The sequence below is a fragment of the Petaurus breviceps genome, unplaced genomic scaffold, assembly GCF_028583685.1.
Source record: "Petaurus breviceps papuanus isolate PSGF00001 unplaced genomic scaffold, PetGlider_PUasm1.0 90779, whole genome shotgun sequence".
NCBI classification, from domain to species: Eukaryota; Metazoa; Chordata; class Mammalia; order Diprotodontia; family Petauridae; genus Petaurus; species Petaurus breviceps.
The window spans coordinates 1,096,251-1,109,378 of NW_027187344.1; the positions used below are offsets into that span (position 1 = coordinate 1,096,251).

The 13,128-nt window shown below is 39.3% G+C and overlaps 1 long non-coding RNA gene and 3 other non-coding genes across 5 annotated transcripts; all 4 read right to left on the reverse strand.

Moving 5' to 3' along the window:
• Positions 1-2,197: 2,197 nt before the first annotated feature.
• On the reverse strand, positions 2,198-10,754 carry LOC138147056 (uncharacterized). Of its 2 annotated transcripts, none has more exons than XR_011164694.1 (6): positions 10,711-10,754; positions 8,361-8,409; positions 7,407-7,547; positions 6,365-6,456; positions 4,244-4,325; positions 2,198-2,452 (listed from the first exon to the last, which is right to left on the reverse strand). It is a non-coding gene; the product is annotated as an uncharacterized lncRNA (long non-coding RNA). The 2 variants fall into 2 exon arrangements; XR_011164695.1 differs by having other exon boundaries at positions 10,706-10,754.
• Positions 6,199-6,330, reverse strand: LOC138147251 (small nucleolar RNA SNORA17). Its single transcript, XR_011164748.1, has one exon. It is a non-coding gene; the product is annotated as a small nucleolar RNA SNORA17 (small nucleolar RNA).
• LOC138147249 (small nucleolar RNA SNORA43) lies at positions 7,095-7,243 on the reverse strand. The gene has a single exon (XR_011164746.1). It is a non-coding gene; the product is annotated as a small nucleolar RNA SNORA43 (small nucleolar RNA).
• On the reverse strand, positions 7,626-7,758 carry LOC138147250 (small nucleolar RNA SNORA17). Its single transcript, XR_011164747.1, has one exon. It is a non-coding gene; the product is annotated as a small nucleolar RNA SNORA17 (small nucleolar RNA).
• Positions 10,755-13,128: the final 2,374 nt, after the last annotated feature.

Sequence of the window (13,128 nt, forward strand, 5' to 3'; positions counted from 1 at the left end):
GAATGAGTTTTCCCTTGATCTGGATGATCAAGGGAAGGGGAGGGGGAAAGAAGGATGGTCAAGGGGAGAAGCTCTGTGAGGGCTCCCTCACAATGTGTTTTTTTAGGATTTAAGGCTACCTTCTGTGTAGGGGGCAATCCTTTTTCTAATGTCTCTTCTGCTTATAATAAGCATGTCTCTAGGGCGAATGGAATGTACTCATCTGCTTCTTTCTTCAAAGGGCCTTTGCTGGAGAGTGGACACTCAGCTATGCCTGCTGGAGCTGAGTAGTTGCAGCATATTCCTCTTTTAACTTACCTAGTTTAAAAAGACCAGAGGCGACTTGCAGTATTTCCTGTTGAATGACCAAAGTATCGTCTTTAGGGGCTCCCAAAGGCTGTGGATGAAATGAGCCTTCAGGTTCCTTTTCTTTGTCAAGTTCCCTTGGACCACTGTTTTCAGTAATAAGCTCTGAAGCCCCAAGGAGGGTCATCCCTCTTCTGAATAAAGCAGTTCATCTCACTCCAATCTGCCTCCTGGGGGAGCATTTCTGAGCTTCAATGAACTTGGCCTGAGATTCCCTGATCTGATTAAGGTCTTTTGGGTAACAGGAATTTCTTTGGGCCATCTTGACTTGTCCCATAGTAGGTCCCAATGATCTAAGTAGAAGTTGGTTGTTGGTGTTGAGGGGTTATTTTAACCCCTCAAATTCATAATTTGGAACTTTCTTGGCAGATATTGGAGTAGTTTGCCATTTCCTTCTCTAGCTCATTTTTACAGATGAAGACCACAGCAGCAGGGAAATGTCATCATTGAAAACTAAGGACAAACACCTGTGAGTACACAGAGCTGCCTGGTTGGGGACCCAGCTAGTTTTGTAACTTTGCGGATTCTCCCTCTCCTGCTTCCCAAGGGAAAGTAAATTTTGGTCAGAAGGGGCCCTCTGGGTTTAGAGTGAATTATCAATGGTAACTGTTTCTCTTTGAAACAGCTGCCCTGAGAATCTTACCCCCTCCCTCCAGTTTGAGTTTTTCTCTAAAGAGGCCATCCCTGGACTCAATTCTTACAGCAGAGGCCTATTCACTGAATGGGCACTGCCATTCCCACTCACTGGCCTTTGCCTTAGCCTACAAGGGCCAGGGTCTACCTGGCTCATCTCCAGTAGTCCTGATGAACTGGTCATAGGATCCAGATGGCTCTGGAGGAGAAAGTGAGGCTGGTGACTTTACACAGGCCTCCCTCCCTCAAATCAAAGTCAGCTACAAGTCATGTCATTGGCCTGATGCCATGGTCCTCTTTGAAAACAAAGAACAAGCACAAGCTTTACAGATGAAGTAAAGAAGGTCAAGTGATTTGATCAGGGTCACACAGCTTATAAACTCAAGGTCATATTTGAAAGCAAGAGGATTCTTCCTGACTCTCTAGACATGGAGGCAGGGCTTTCCAAAGTCAGATGGTATGCTTTTAACATTTTAGTATTCCAATAGGTGACTAGAGAACATAAATGAATTTTGGTGGAGTCTCTTAAAAGCATAATAGTAACAGGAAGGTCATCTACATTCTCCTTTTCAATTGGCTCCTCAGACTAATTATTCACTTTTTCAGCCTAGCAGCCTACTCCTTGGGAGGTCTTCATTTCAAAGGAACCTTCCCCGGGGGACTACAAAGTCCGATTGTTCCTGGTATAAAAATATTAGCGTAAAGGCTATTTCATAATCTTGGGACATAAAGCTTGAAAACCTCATCTGTGGATATGCCCAGAAAGATTGAGGCAAACTTCCCTCATTAATGTAACTGCCTACATGAAGGAGTCTAGGACTGGTATTGGACAGACTGGGTTGTACTCAGTCATCCAGTCTAGCAAAATGTAGGATGCAACAGGACAAGACCCTACCACCACAGAGGGACTGGAGCAGCTACTGTCAGTACATAATCTCACCAAGACCCTTGGGTGATCTTGGACTACTTATTTGCAAATAAGGGCAGTCAGGCTATTTTTTAACCTGCCCAAAGTAGTTCCCCCAGTCAAGGAGTCAATCTCTTAGCTTTCCTATTACCCAGAATTGTTAATCCTGAGGTGATGTGACTATTTTGCTGATTAATTTTAGCAGACTGTTTCAACCTGCCATGGTCTTGGAGACTCATTGGTTCCTTGGGCTGTCTGGTTTGAGATCCTACTTCTGATACCAAGTTATCAGCAGAGAATGGACTCAAAACGTTTTAAAAAGTTTTAAAAAGAAGTTTATTAGGCTCCCACAGCAGAAGGGAGAGACATTTTAAAAGGAAAAAGGAAATCAGAAAACTAAGTTGATAGGCCCACCCAAATATGGCAAGCTAAATATAAAGGCAAATAAAACCCTGTTGACTTTTCAAAAATTTTGCGGAAAAGCCTTTAAGGTACTTGTAGAGCAAAGCCTTCCTTCTTCCAGTTTGGCACTTCTCATAGGCCTGTCCTTCCAAAAGGTTCTTTTCACTGCAAGAAAATTAAAATTAAGGCAACCATAAAAGTCTGTTCATCCAAGAATTTCCCTGTGTTGTAAAAAGCTAAATGTGCAGCACATGAAAGATTTAGATTGTATTTTCCAATCACCCGGAATCTGATCTTATGTGATCCTGAAGAATTTGAGCACATAAGCACAGTCAATCTGCAGGTTGTTCAAAAACACTAGCACTATATTCACTTGCACCTGAGGGGATGTAATTTTGTAAACAGTGGCTTTTTTCATCAGCATTAAAAATGTACTCAGGAGGTGGCTAGTTGGCACAGTGAATAGAGAACACTGGCCCTGGAGTTCAAATCAGGCACATGACACACTACTGTATGATTTTGGGCAAGTCACTTAACCCCAATTGCCCTCTCCAAAAAGCACAAAAAAAAAAAAAGTACTCAGGGGAGTAGATATATAAAAACAAAAATAGACAGAGCCTCTTCAACAATTAAATGTTTAAATAATTAGTTAAAATCACCACCACTATAAAAAACCCAAACACTCCACAATACTCTCTTGGTCAGGGTCAGATCTTTTCTACTCATCTGGCCTCTAGAGCTTCCTGATGCCATGGTGAAGTTTTAAAACATGCAAGTCATTCATCAGAAAGCACAAGATTCATCAGCTGCATTCTCTTGACATTCTTAGGCCTTCACACTAAGCCAGTGATAGCAGGCCTCAGAGCTTTAACAAAAATTCATATGAAACACCATTCTAGTGGTTCTAATTGAGATGTTATGTGGTGTACAGCAAATCAAGCAACATTTAAGTGCCTACTGTGTGCCAGGCACCATGCTAAGCACTGGGCAGCATTCAGTAACTTTTATTTCATTCAGAACTAGTGAATTATTTCAACAGCTGTGCTTTCTGAGGCTTGATATGCTCTGGATAAGCCAATGCCATGCTCTTGCATCCTTTACTAGGAGTATTCAAATACCTATTTTCTCCTTTAATTTCAACATAACTCCTCTTGCTTCCCCCTGGCATCTTGGGTTATCACAGAGATTACAACATCATAATTATGTTTTATGATAGCCATCAGAATACTTAGGTCCTGAATAACTGTAGTATCTAAGTTCTGATTACTACTAAAGATTTGCTGACAAAGTGTTAAGCAACACAACTTTTAGCTATTTAGGTGTTACATACAGTGCTTCAGTTTACAGAGTGGGGGTAAAAGACAGAATGGTTAAGTATTATCTTTTTACTGATTTCTGTATCTGCAAATTGGTAAATAAAGCACCTCAAAAACAATCTATTAATGCAGAGTAACTATGCAAAGCCCCCAAATGCTCAAGCTCACATTCCCCTGGAAGGATACAAGCATATAGGCAAATTCCAGGCCTGTCACCACGAGCTTATGTTAGTCATCCATGAAGCAGCCAAACTGGTACAGGCCACTACTCTAACTACAGGACAATTTGATTGCTATCTAATCTTGTTATCTCCTTGACGTGGGGGAAAGAGTCTCCGGGGGTCTGGGACCACAATAAGATACTTTGGGTAAAGAAGGTGGTCAAAAAAACAAAACCCCACGTTACTCAGGACAGAGCCTAGCTCCAGGGCTTAAAAATAGATGTAAGTCTGTTGACAATGCAGAGGCCTATTTAGAAACTGATCACAGATCATCTGTCACTTCTCTTCTGTTTGTCCTGGACACATAGTATTCTCTTCATTTCAGGGGTATTGCTGACTGGTTTACCCTCTCCCTACCTACACAGAAGAGGCCAACTGACTATTTAAAGTGTTTAAAAAGACTGGGAATTATTACTCACCTTTGAGTGACCCGTGGCATATACTCACTCAAGTTCCAAGCTTCCATAGCCCCCTGCTATCTCAATTCTGGTATTTGATAGTCTAAATGAGCAAAAAGAGATAAGGCATTTGGGTTTTTTATTATATTTAACACAGATAAATTAAAGTCATAAAATCAAATTGGTTTTATTTTGACCTTTTCTTTGTGTATTTGAACGTTTTCTCATTGATCTAATTTGGTCTGTAGTTGCTACCACATAGGACTGTTGTGGGCTAACATGTACAGTGTTTACATTTGTAAAGTGGTATAAAAATGTTAGCTATTATTGGGAATAGAAACCAAGAGACATATAAGTTAGTGGACAACAACGGCTCTCTTGATTGTATAAAGCCAGAAAATCCCCCTCCCAACCTCTAATTGTCAGTGTGCTGGCTTCTTAGCAAGAACCACAATTTTATTAGTACTCTCAGGAAGCTACTATTGGGTAATGCCTCTGGCCAATTAAATAGCTCATTTTCTAGCCAACCAGCCAGCTACCTACTTGTCTAATAATACCTGTGGTCACAATAAGGCCCACTTAATGAGAAAAATTTCCTGTCACTCAATAAAATTCATAGAAGTCTCTTTTGGTCACCTCACAGCTGAGGTATCCCATAACAATTACAGGATGTTGCAAAAGTCTTAGTGTACTTTAAAGATATTAAAGGTTAAAACTGTAGACACCCAGTAGAGCCACAATATTGGTGTATCATTCCCTTAAAATGGAACAAAGGGCTTGGTCTTTGGTCCCAGGTAAGTGAGCTGCTGCCAGCAAGAAACAAAGTACCTGATAAATCCCTTCTATACAATACTTTTTTAGTTCTCTAAGAACATTTATTTCCATGCTGAAGTAACAATTTTCTTTTACATGTAAAAAACCCACTCTGTAATCTTATACCTTTTAAATTACAGAAAACTTGCCTTTTTGTTAACTGTTTGCTAACATGTTACTATAGATAAACCCAAACTCTGATATAATTAGTCAAACATGTCTCACAGAGAATTTAGCCAAATGTGGATAGAGAAAAGCAGGTCTTTTCAGATTTTGTACAAGTTCACAAAGTCACATCCATGACAATTAACATTCCAAGTTTAGCTACCATTGCCCCACCAAACAAAAAGCTCAGATGCAGGAGCTAGGATAATATTGAAACATAAACTCTGATTTGGGCATGGGGAATGTGTATGTTAAAGAGCAATTTATTTTATTTTAAAATGTATTCAAACACGGCATTTTCTACCTATCCTACAGGATGATATATTTTGCTGGATTCCAAACAGCCGATTTTTCCCTGATTTAACAATTACCGAGAATTTTACAAAGCAGGAAAAAGACAACTTGTGAAGGTTAAATGGCCAGCAATCATTTCTGGGTTATTCCCTACTGTCCCAATATTAGGAAGAATTCTTGGTCACTTATAACAAAAACATTAATGCATGCAAGGTTGCAATTATGTGTGCTTTGACAAGTTTATGCTTCCTGACAGTATTTGCAAATACAATATCCTGATATATCATTTCTAAGGAAAAGTTCAGTCACCCTAGTAGTTTAGGGTAGTGGAATCTGACATTTGAGTCTAAAAAGGTTTGGGTTAAACACAGGTTACTCAGGCCCCAAAGACGTAAGACCTGCATCCTTAAGCTAGCTGCATTATTATCCAAATTCCCACACAGGCAAACTACTCGCTAATCAGATTCCTAAGAAAATTTCATTGATTTGTCCAGTTTCTGAAACAAAACTTTTGTAGGCAATTTCACTGCACTAATGAGTTAATCTTTAGTTAGGTAAATTCAGATAACCAGAGTAATATCTATCGAAAGAGTTACTTTGCTTACGGGATCTAATTATAGTGACAAGCAAGTGTAAAAAAGACAGTGGTTCTCAATTACCACCCTTTGTTTAACTGCGTGAACCAACATGCAATACAAAGAAAAACTATAAAGCGATTTATCATTCTAAGTGCTTACAAATGTAAGAACACTGAGGGTAGACATGGACTTTCCCTCTTCACCACCTACTTACAAACAAGACATAGCAGTCATGTCTATAATGCCTCTAGGGGGCAGAACAATTCACATATTTGGCTTTTATCATACTTACCTATGTCTGAGGCCTGAAGCACTGATCCCATGGTGTGTGGACAGACAGCAAGAAATCCAGCCTAAACAAAAGCCACATGGGCTTCTCTGGCTCTGTCAACAAAACAAGTCAGATATGCACATTAACCACCTACAATCCACAAGGGGGGGGGGGGAGGAATTATTTTTCAAAGACCCTTTAAGCCTTGTCTACAAGGAAGTCACAAAGCTGAATTCTACAATGTCAAATACCTTTCATCTCATCATGACAATAACTTCATAAAGGAATATTTGATCCTCATCCCAACTTTCTATAGGTGTCTTGAAGGGATGTTCCTCATCAGATCAATAAAAAGTGCTCCCAGAAGCCCTCCTTGTCAAACTACTGACAACCCAGACCTCTACTCTTGGGGTGACAATCCAATGTGACACCCTGTGATCCAGAAGACCTGAGCTCTCTCTTCCTACCTCTCCAGTTGTTGAGTTAATCTAGTGGGGGACACAAACAGAAGCTATGTCCCAAATGATTTAAATAGGATGTGCTGAAGGAGGGTAGGAAACTACTTCAACTTGTCTTTGTATTCCAGCCTTTAGCCAGTGCCTTGTATGGCAGATACTTATTTAACAATAGTCCAGGAAGAGACCACTTTGAGGAGCAATGTCGAATTTCATGGATTATGCCTTTTAATGTAATGCCGGTTTGCCTACTAATGCAAAATCAACACCTCATTCTCACCAGATGAGATACAGAAAAATGTCAGGCAATCAACCATTCTTAGTGCTCACAGATTTCTGAACACTGAGCGTAGAAAAAGCCACTTCCTCTTTGCTACCTAAGGACACAGGTACAGCCCAACACTGCAGCAGCAGTAGCTGTATCTGTAATAGTAATGGCAGCATTTTCCATTATTAGCAATAATCTAAGATTTGTTATTTGGAAAAACACTAACACTTATGACCTCAATACCTTTCCATCAGTGATATCAAATATAATAGCATTGCTATAGTTTATATATCCTCCTTTGAATCTTGAATTTGAGATATAATAACACAAAATTACTTACATCACAAATATTTATCCAGATGGAATCTTCATGTATTTCTACTCATCATTTAGGCACACCTGCTCAGTCTGGTTTGTTTCTTTCATTTCCTCTTGGCAAAAAAGCCATGAAAACAGTTTAAATTTTAACACAATTGAGAACCTGAAAGAGTTGAAAAGCTAAGTTGCATGAGTGACCAAGCCATCAATAAGACATAAGAAAATACCAAAATATTTATCAAGTGTCAGGCTATTAATCATTCTGAGTGCACACTAGATCAGAGCACTGAGCGTAGACATAGCCTTTTTCTCTTTGCCACCTAATGACACAAATGAGGCACAGAAGCCTCAATTGTAACGCCTCTAGGGGCAATTTATGGTCATGATTAAAACCATGAACTTCTCTTGATATGGGTGAACTCATAAATGGGACCTAGGTCTGCTTAGGAAAAGGAGCAAATCCTGAGGTAAGATCTTGAAGCTTCAGAACCATTTGTGATGAATTGTGAGGGGCTAGTAGATACAAACAAGTTCTATGTTCTTTCCTAGTGTTGGCTCAGCAAAAATCCCAACATCAATTTGTAAACTCACTCAACACACTATTCAGGTCTCTATAACACCACCAGCATCAATTTTGTATGCCTGAAGCACACAGGTAAAAGCACACCTGAAATCTCATTTTAGTTTTAAAAACAAAACACTGAGAAATCAAGCCAAAAGATTATTTCTTCACCGAGTCTAAGGGAAGCTATCTAAAGGATACCAAGTACATACAGATTAAAAAAATCCTTTCAGTGTCAGTAGGTTGAGGGGGGAAATAACTCAATTTTTAATCAATCTGTTATAAACTCTAATAATCATCTAATGAATAAAATATTAGGTTCTATTACAAGGGTCTAATAACTGGTAGTCTATAGAAATCAAATTTTTGAAACTCATTAATGACTGAGATGGCTTATAGAATTCCCAAACTTACCTCACTTCCCAGAGGGCACATTCCCTGGATCTATGGCTTTCCCATTCATCTAGAGAAAGGAAAAAAAAAAATCAAGTAAATCCTTGAGCCAGAGCCAGTCTCACTAAGAGAAAAAACAATTGTACACCATTATGACACAAAAAAAAAATTTCACACCACCTCGGAGTTATTCACTAATATATACTAAAAGCATCACATATGCATTTACATCTTAGGCCCGTTTCAGCTAAACCAGCAACAGAATCAGTTAAGGCATTTTAGTAGCGCTATGGATTTTATATGATCAGACTGACAGCTCGAATGGAGTTTATAAGTCATTTTCCAAAACTATCATTTCACAAATGAGCAAACTGAAGCCTAGGTTTAAAACATTTTTTTTTCTCCATTGATATTTTGTCAAAAAGCCGCAGTTTGTTTCAATACAAATCCTTTGACTGAAAGCTATTTCACATTAGTATAGAAATTTTAAAACTAGAATTTTTGATATTTGTTAAAAGCAACCCCTTCATTCCACATTAGAACTAATCAACAATTATTAACTATCTTCCAGACACTGTAGATTCACAAATGAAATAGTTTCTATCCAAAGAGTTTATATTCTTAGGGGACTCCCCGCTTTTTGCTCCATAATATACTTAGATCTCACTGGCTCTGGATTCAATGATTGTTGGAAGCTGAGCTGATGCAGTTGTGTCCTACTGTTCGAGACCCCTTGTGGACAGACCATACTGTCCATGGAGTTTTCTTATAAAGATACTGGAATGGTTTGCCATTTTCCTTCTCCAGTAGATTAAGGTGGAGATTAAATTACTTGCCCAGAGTCACACAGTAAGGGTTTGAGGCTGAATTTGAACTCAGGCCTTTCAAACTCCAGGCCAGTGCTACCTGGTTGACTATTACTGAATCACTGGATCATTTCTATGCTGATTCCCAGATGGGGGAATCCCAGCTCTACACTCCTGAACAAGAGGCAGTCACACATCCACCATCCCCAATAGGATAATCTAGACATCGCTACCCTCTGATAGAATGAATTTAATCCAAGTCAACAGATCCCAAACAGAACTCATCTTTCCTCTCCAAAGCTTTCCCTTCCTATTATACTATTGCTATAGCCTAATTGATCTCTTTGCCTCTAGTCTACCCAGGCCAACTCCTCCTCCACTCAGTTACCAAAGTGATCTTTCCAAATCACAGAACCAATTATGTCAACCTTCTTCCTTATAAGCTCTAATGGCTTCCTATAACAATTAGTATCAAGTTTAGATTTTTTGGCATCATATAGATGTTAGCTATCATTACTACTTTTTCTGTCATATCTTGCTCTTGTCTAAGGGACTATAGGCTGCTGGCTTCTGTAAAGGAAAATACCAAATTCATCATGAGATCTGGTTATTTTTATAAAGAATAACTGTGACCATAGGTTATCAGTTTTGCTGAGAATGTCTCTTCATTTGTTAAACTGAGATGCTGTAAAATGTTTCACAGATCTTAAAGCACTGTATAAATGTTAACCATAATTACTGCATAAGGACAAAAGTCCCTCCCTACAAGGATGAGAGAATATGTAGTAATAAAGTCATATAAATGTGGTATTTGGTTATTACTGTAAGCAAGCTGCTGCCACCTAGAGCTAGAAATAATAAAAGCTAGCAACTTCACAAACTAAATGCAGGAACCCCAATTCCTTCAGTGGGTCGAGTTTGAGAAAATAAGCCTAAGAAATTAGAGCAGGATGGCGTAAATGGAAAACTTAAAAAGATTTAACAAGATTACAGAGTTTTTAGCTATTTGTCTCAGACCCCTTTGTTCCCTCCCAAAAATATTTTTAAAAAGCATAAAATTCAGAGGGCTATCAAGGGTAAATTATATTTAAAGTTTCCAAAACATTGCAAAAGCAAGTTCATATACCAAGTTAAGAAACCCTGCTTTGAATACTGCTTGGCAAATTTAGGAACAAACTATGTGGCCAAATCTGGAAGAAAAGCGAAAAAACGGTTAGATAAACTAGTACTTAGTTTCGCTCTTACATCCTTCCTATCATTTAACTAAAAATGCCCCGATTTTGGAGAGGTGGCCGCGACGGGAGTTCTGGACAAAATCCTAGATTGACCCTGGTGCCCAGAATCCGGATGGCCCAGGGTGGAAATGGGAGGCTGGACACGTAGTGGGAGCCAAGGAACAGAAAAAACACTTCCAAGGGACCGGAGGTGCTACACGTCAAGGCAAATTCGAGGAAACGATTAAGCGAAAGTAGACTGCAAGTGGGTCTGGGGCCCAGGGAATTGGTGGGGGCAAGCAGGGCTGCGCATAACCCTAGGGTAGGGAAGCTAGGGCCCGCTTACCTTACCAATATAGACGCACAACCCGCTCTAGTCGTTCAGAGAGAACGTGACCTGCCACACCACCACCTTTTATAGACCCTACGGCGGCCTGCATGGGACATGTAAGCAAACGCACGCGCATTCCCTTCGGAATGGCCTTGCTCTGGTCTCTGCCGCCCCGCCCCTCACCACCGTTCCTATAGAACGCCTGTGCAGCTTTTAGCTCCGCCCCTCACCATCCTGTTCCTCTAGGGCGCCTGCGCAGCCTTTACATCGCACCTTCCGTAGTTTTCCAGGGATCCCACATAGACTTGGGCTTGAGAAACTGGTGACCTGCACCTGAAGTTCTTCCTCTCCCTTCTTTGTCTGAAGGGAACCCTAGAAAACACGCACTATGGAATCTGCCCTTACGGAAAATCAGGACCTGGATGCCCTGGACTTTTAAATAAGCAAAATCTTTATGGACACGTAGGGTTTACCTAGTGTTTTTATGGACTAAGAACTGATGTTTCATTTTTGTTCGGTCATTTCAGTCTGGTCGGACTGTGACCCCATTTGTGGTTTTGGCAAAGATGGAACTGGAGTGGTTTGGCATTTCCTTCTCCAGCTTATTTGACATATGGGAAACGGAGGCAAACCAGGGTTACGTGACTTGTCCAGGGTTCACACAGCTAATGTGTCTGAGGCCAGATTTGAACTCGGAAAGATGATCTTTCTGACTCCAGGCCCAGCACACTATTCACTGCACCACCTTGCTGCCCACAGTCTTACTCTTTACTTATGTATTAATGTCTTAAGTCATTTTTGTTATTTAATTTCCAATGCAAGAGTCATCCTCCTTGGCAGAAAAAAAACAGGAACTGGGCAGCCCTGCCTTTTCTCCAATTCCAGTTATCCCATCCCTCCCAAGCATAGGTCATATCCTTGTTTCTCCTTTTCCTCTGATATAGCTAAAAAACAAAATAAACCCTGCCTTTTGTTGTCCTCAGCTTTCCTTACTAGTTTCAGCCCACTGAGCTTTAGTATCCCTGACAGTTTAAATTTTTTTTAATGGTTATCTTTTTACACCACCTTCATTTCCTAATGTATTCATCCTCTCTTCTAGAGAGCTATCAGTTTATAATAAAGAAAAAAAAATCAGAAAAAAATTCAGCAAAAGTAACAAATACAACAACCATGTCTGACATTATACATAGCACTTCACACTCTAGTCTTCTAGCTCTGTAAAAGAAGGAAGCACTCTCCTATCTTTTCTCTTTTTGGGGATCAAGACTGGCCATATTTTCACAGGACTGGTTCAGATGTTCTGTTCATTCCATGTACATTATTGTAGTCATGTTTATTTTCCTTCCAATTGGCATTAGTTCATAAGTATTTCTTCCCATGCTTTTCTGTATTGATTATGTTGTTTCTTATAGTGCAGTGATATCCCATCATATTAATTTTCCATGATTTGACCATTTTCCAGTGGATCAGCATCTCATTTACCTTTCTTTGTTACTACAAGTGCCATTATATTTTGACATTTAGAAGACCTATCATTGACCTTGAAGTATATAGTTTATGTCTGGCAGGTGTACTGGACAAAGAGCATAGTCATTTTGGTCACTTTCTTAGCATAATTCTAAATTATTCCCAGAATGATTGGACCAATTCACAGTGCCACCAATAGCATGGAAGCATACCTGGCTTTGTACAACCCTACCAACATTAACAATTTTCATCTTTTATCTTTGCCAATTTGCTATTCGTGAGGTGAATATCAGAACTGTTTCATTTTACATTTCTTAGTGATTTGTAGTACTTTCATGTGGTTACTGTTATCTTGAAGTTCTTTGTTCATATCCTTTCACCACTACTTCATTTGAAAATGGGTCTTGATATGTTAGTCCTCTATGAATTGGTTATCATTCTTATCAGAAATATTTGATGCAAAGATTTTTTCCCACTCATTTTCGGTCTTATATCAGTTGTACTAGTTTTGATATAAATGGTTTTCAATTCCATGTAACCAAAATAATCTCTTTTGTGACCACCTTTATCACTTGTTTAAGAATTCTCGCAAGGACTGTGAAAGGTATCCAGTTTGGTGCTAATTGCTTTTTTTTATATTACCATTAATCAAGCCACATATCTATTTTTGATCATATTATAGTAGATGTTGAACTAAATTTCTGTCAAACTGCTTTCTGGTTTTCCCATTCTTATCCCAGTAGTTCAGTTTTCCAGTTTTTACAGGACCATGCCATGCTCATGTTCATCTTATCATCTTATCATCTGTCATTGCTTTCATCTTCTATACATTTTCTTTTCATCTAACCTAGCTGTTGAAATCCCTGTGCATCCATGGGTCTTTTTAGATAACTCCCAATTCCCCTCCTCATTGTAATTGTTTCCTTTTGTCTTCTGAATTTAATTTTTGAGTGTCACCTAATCCCTTGGTG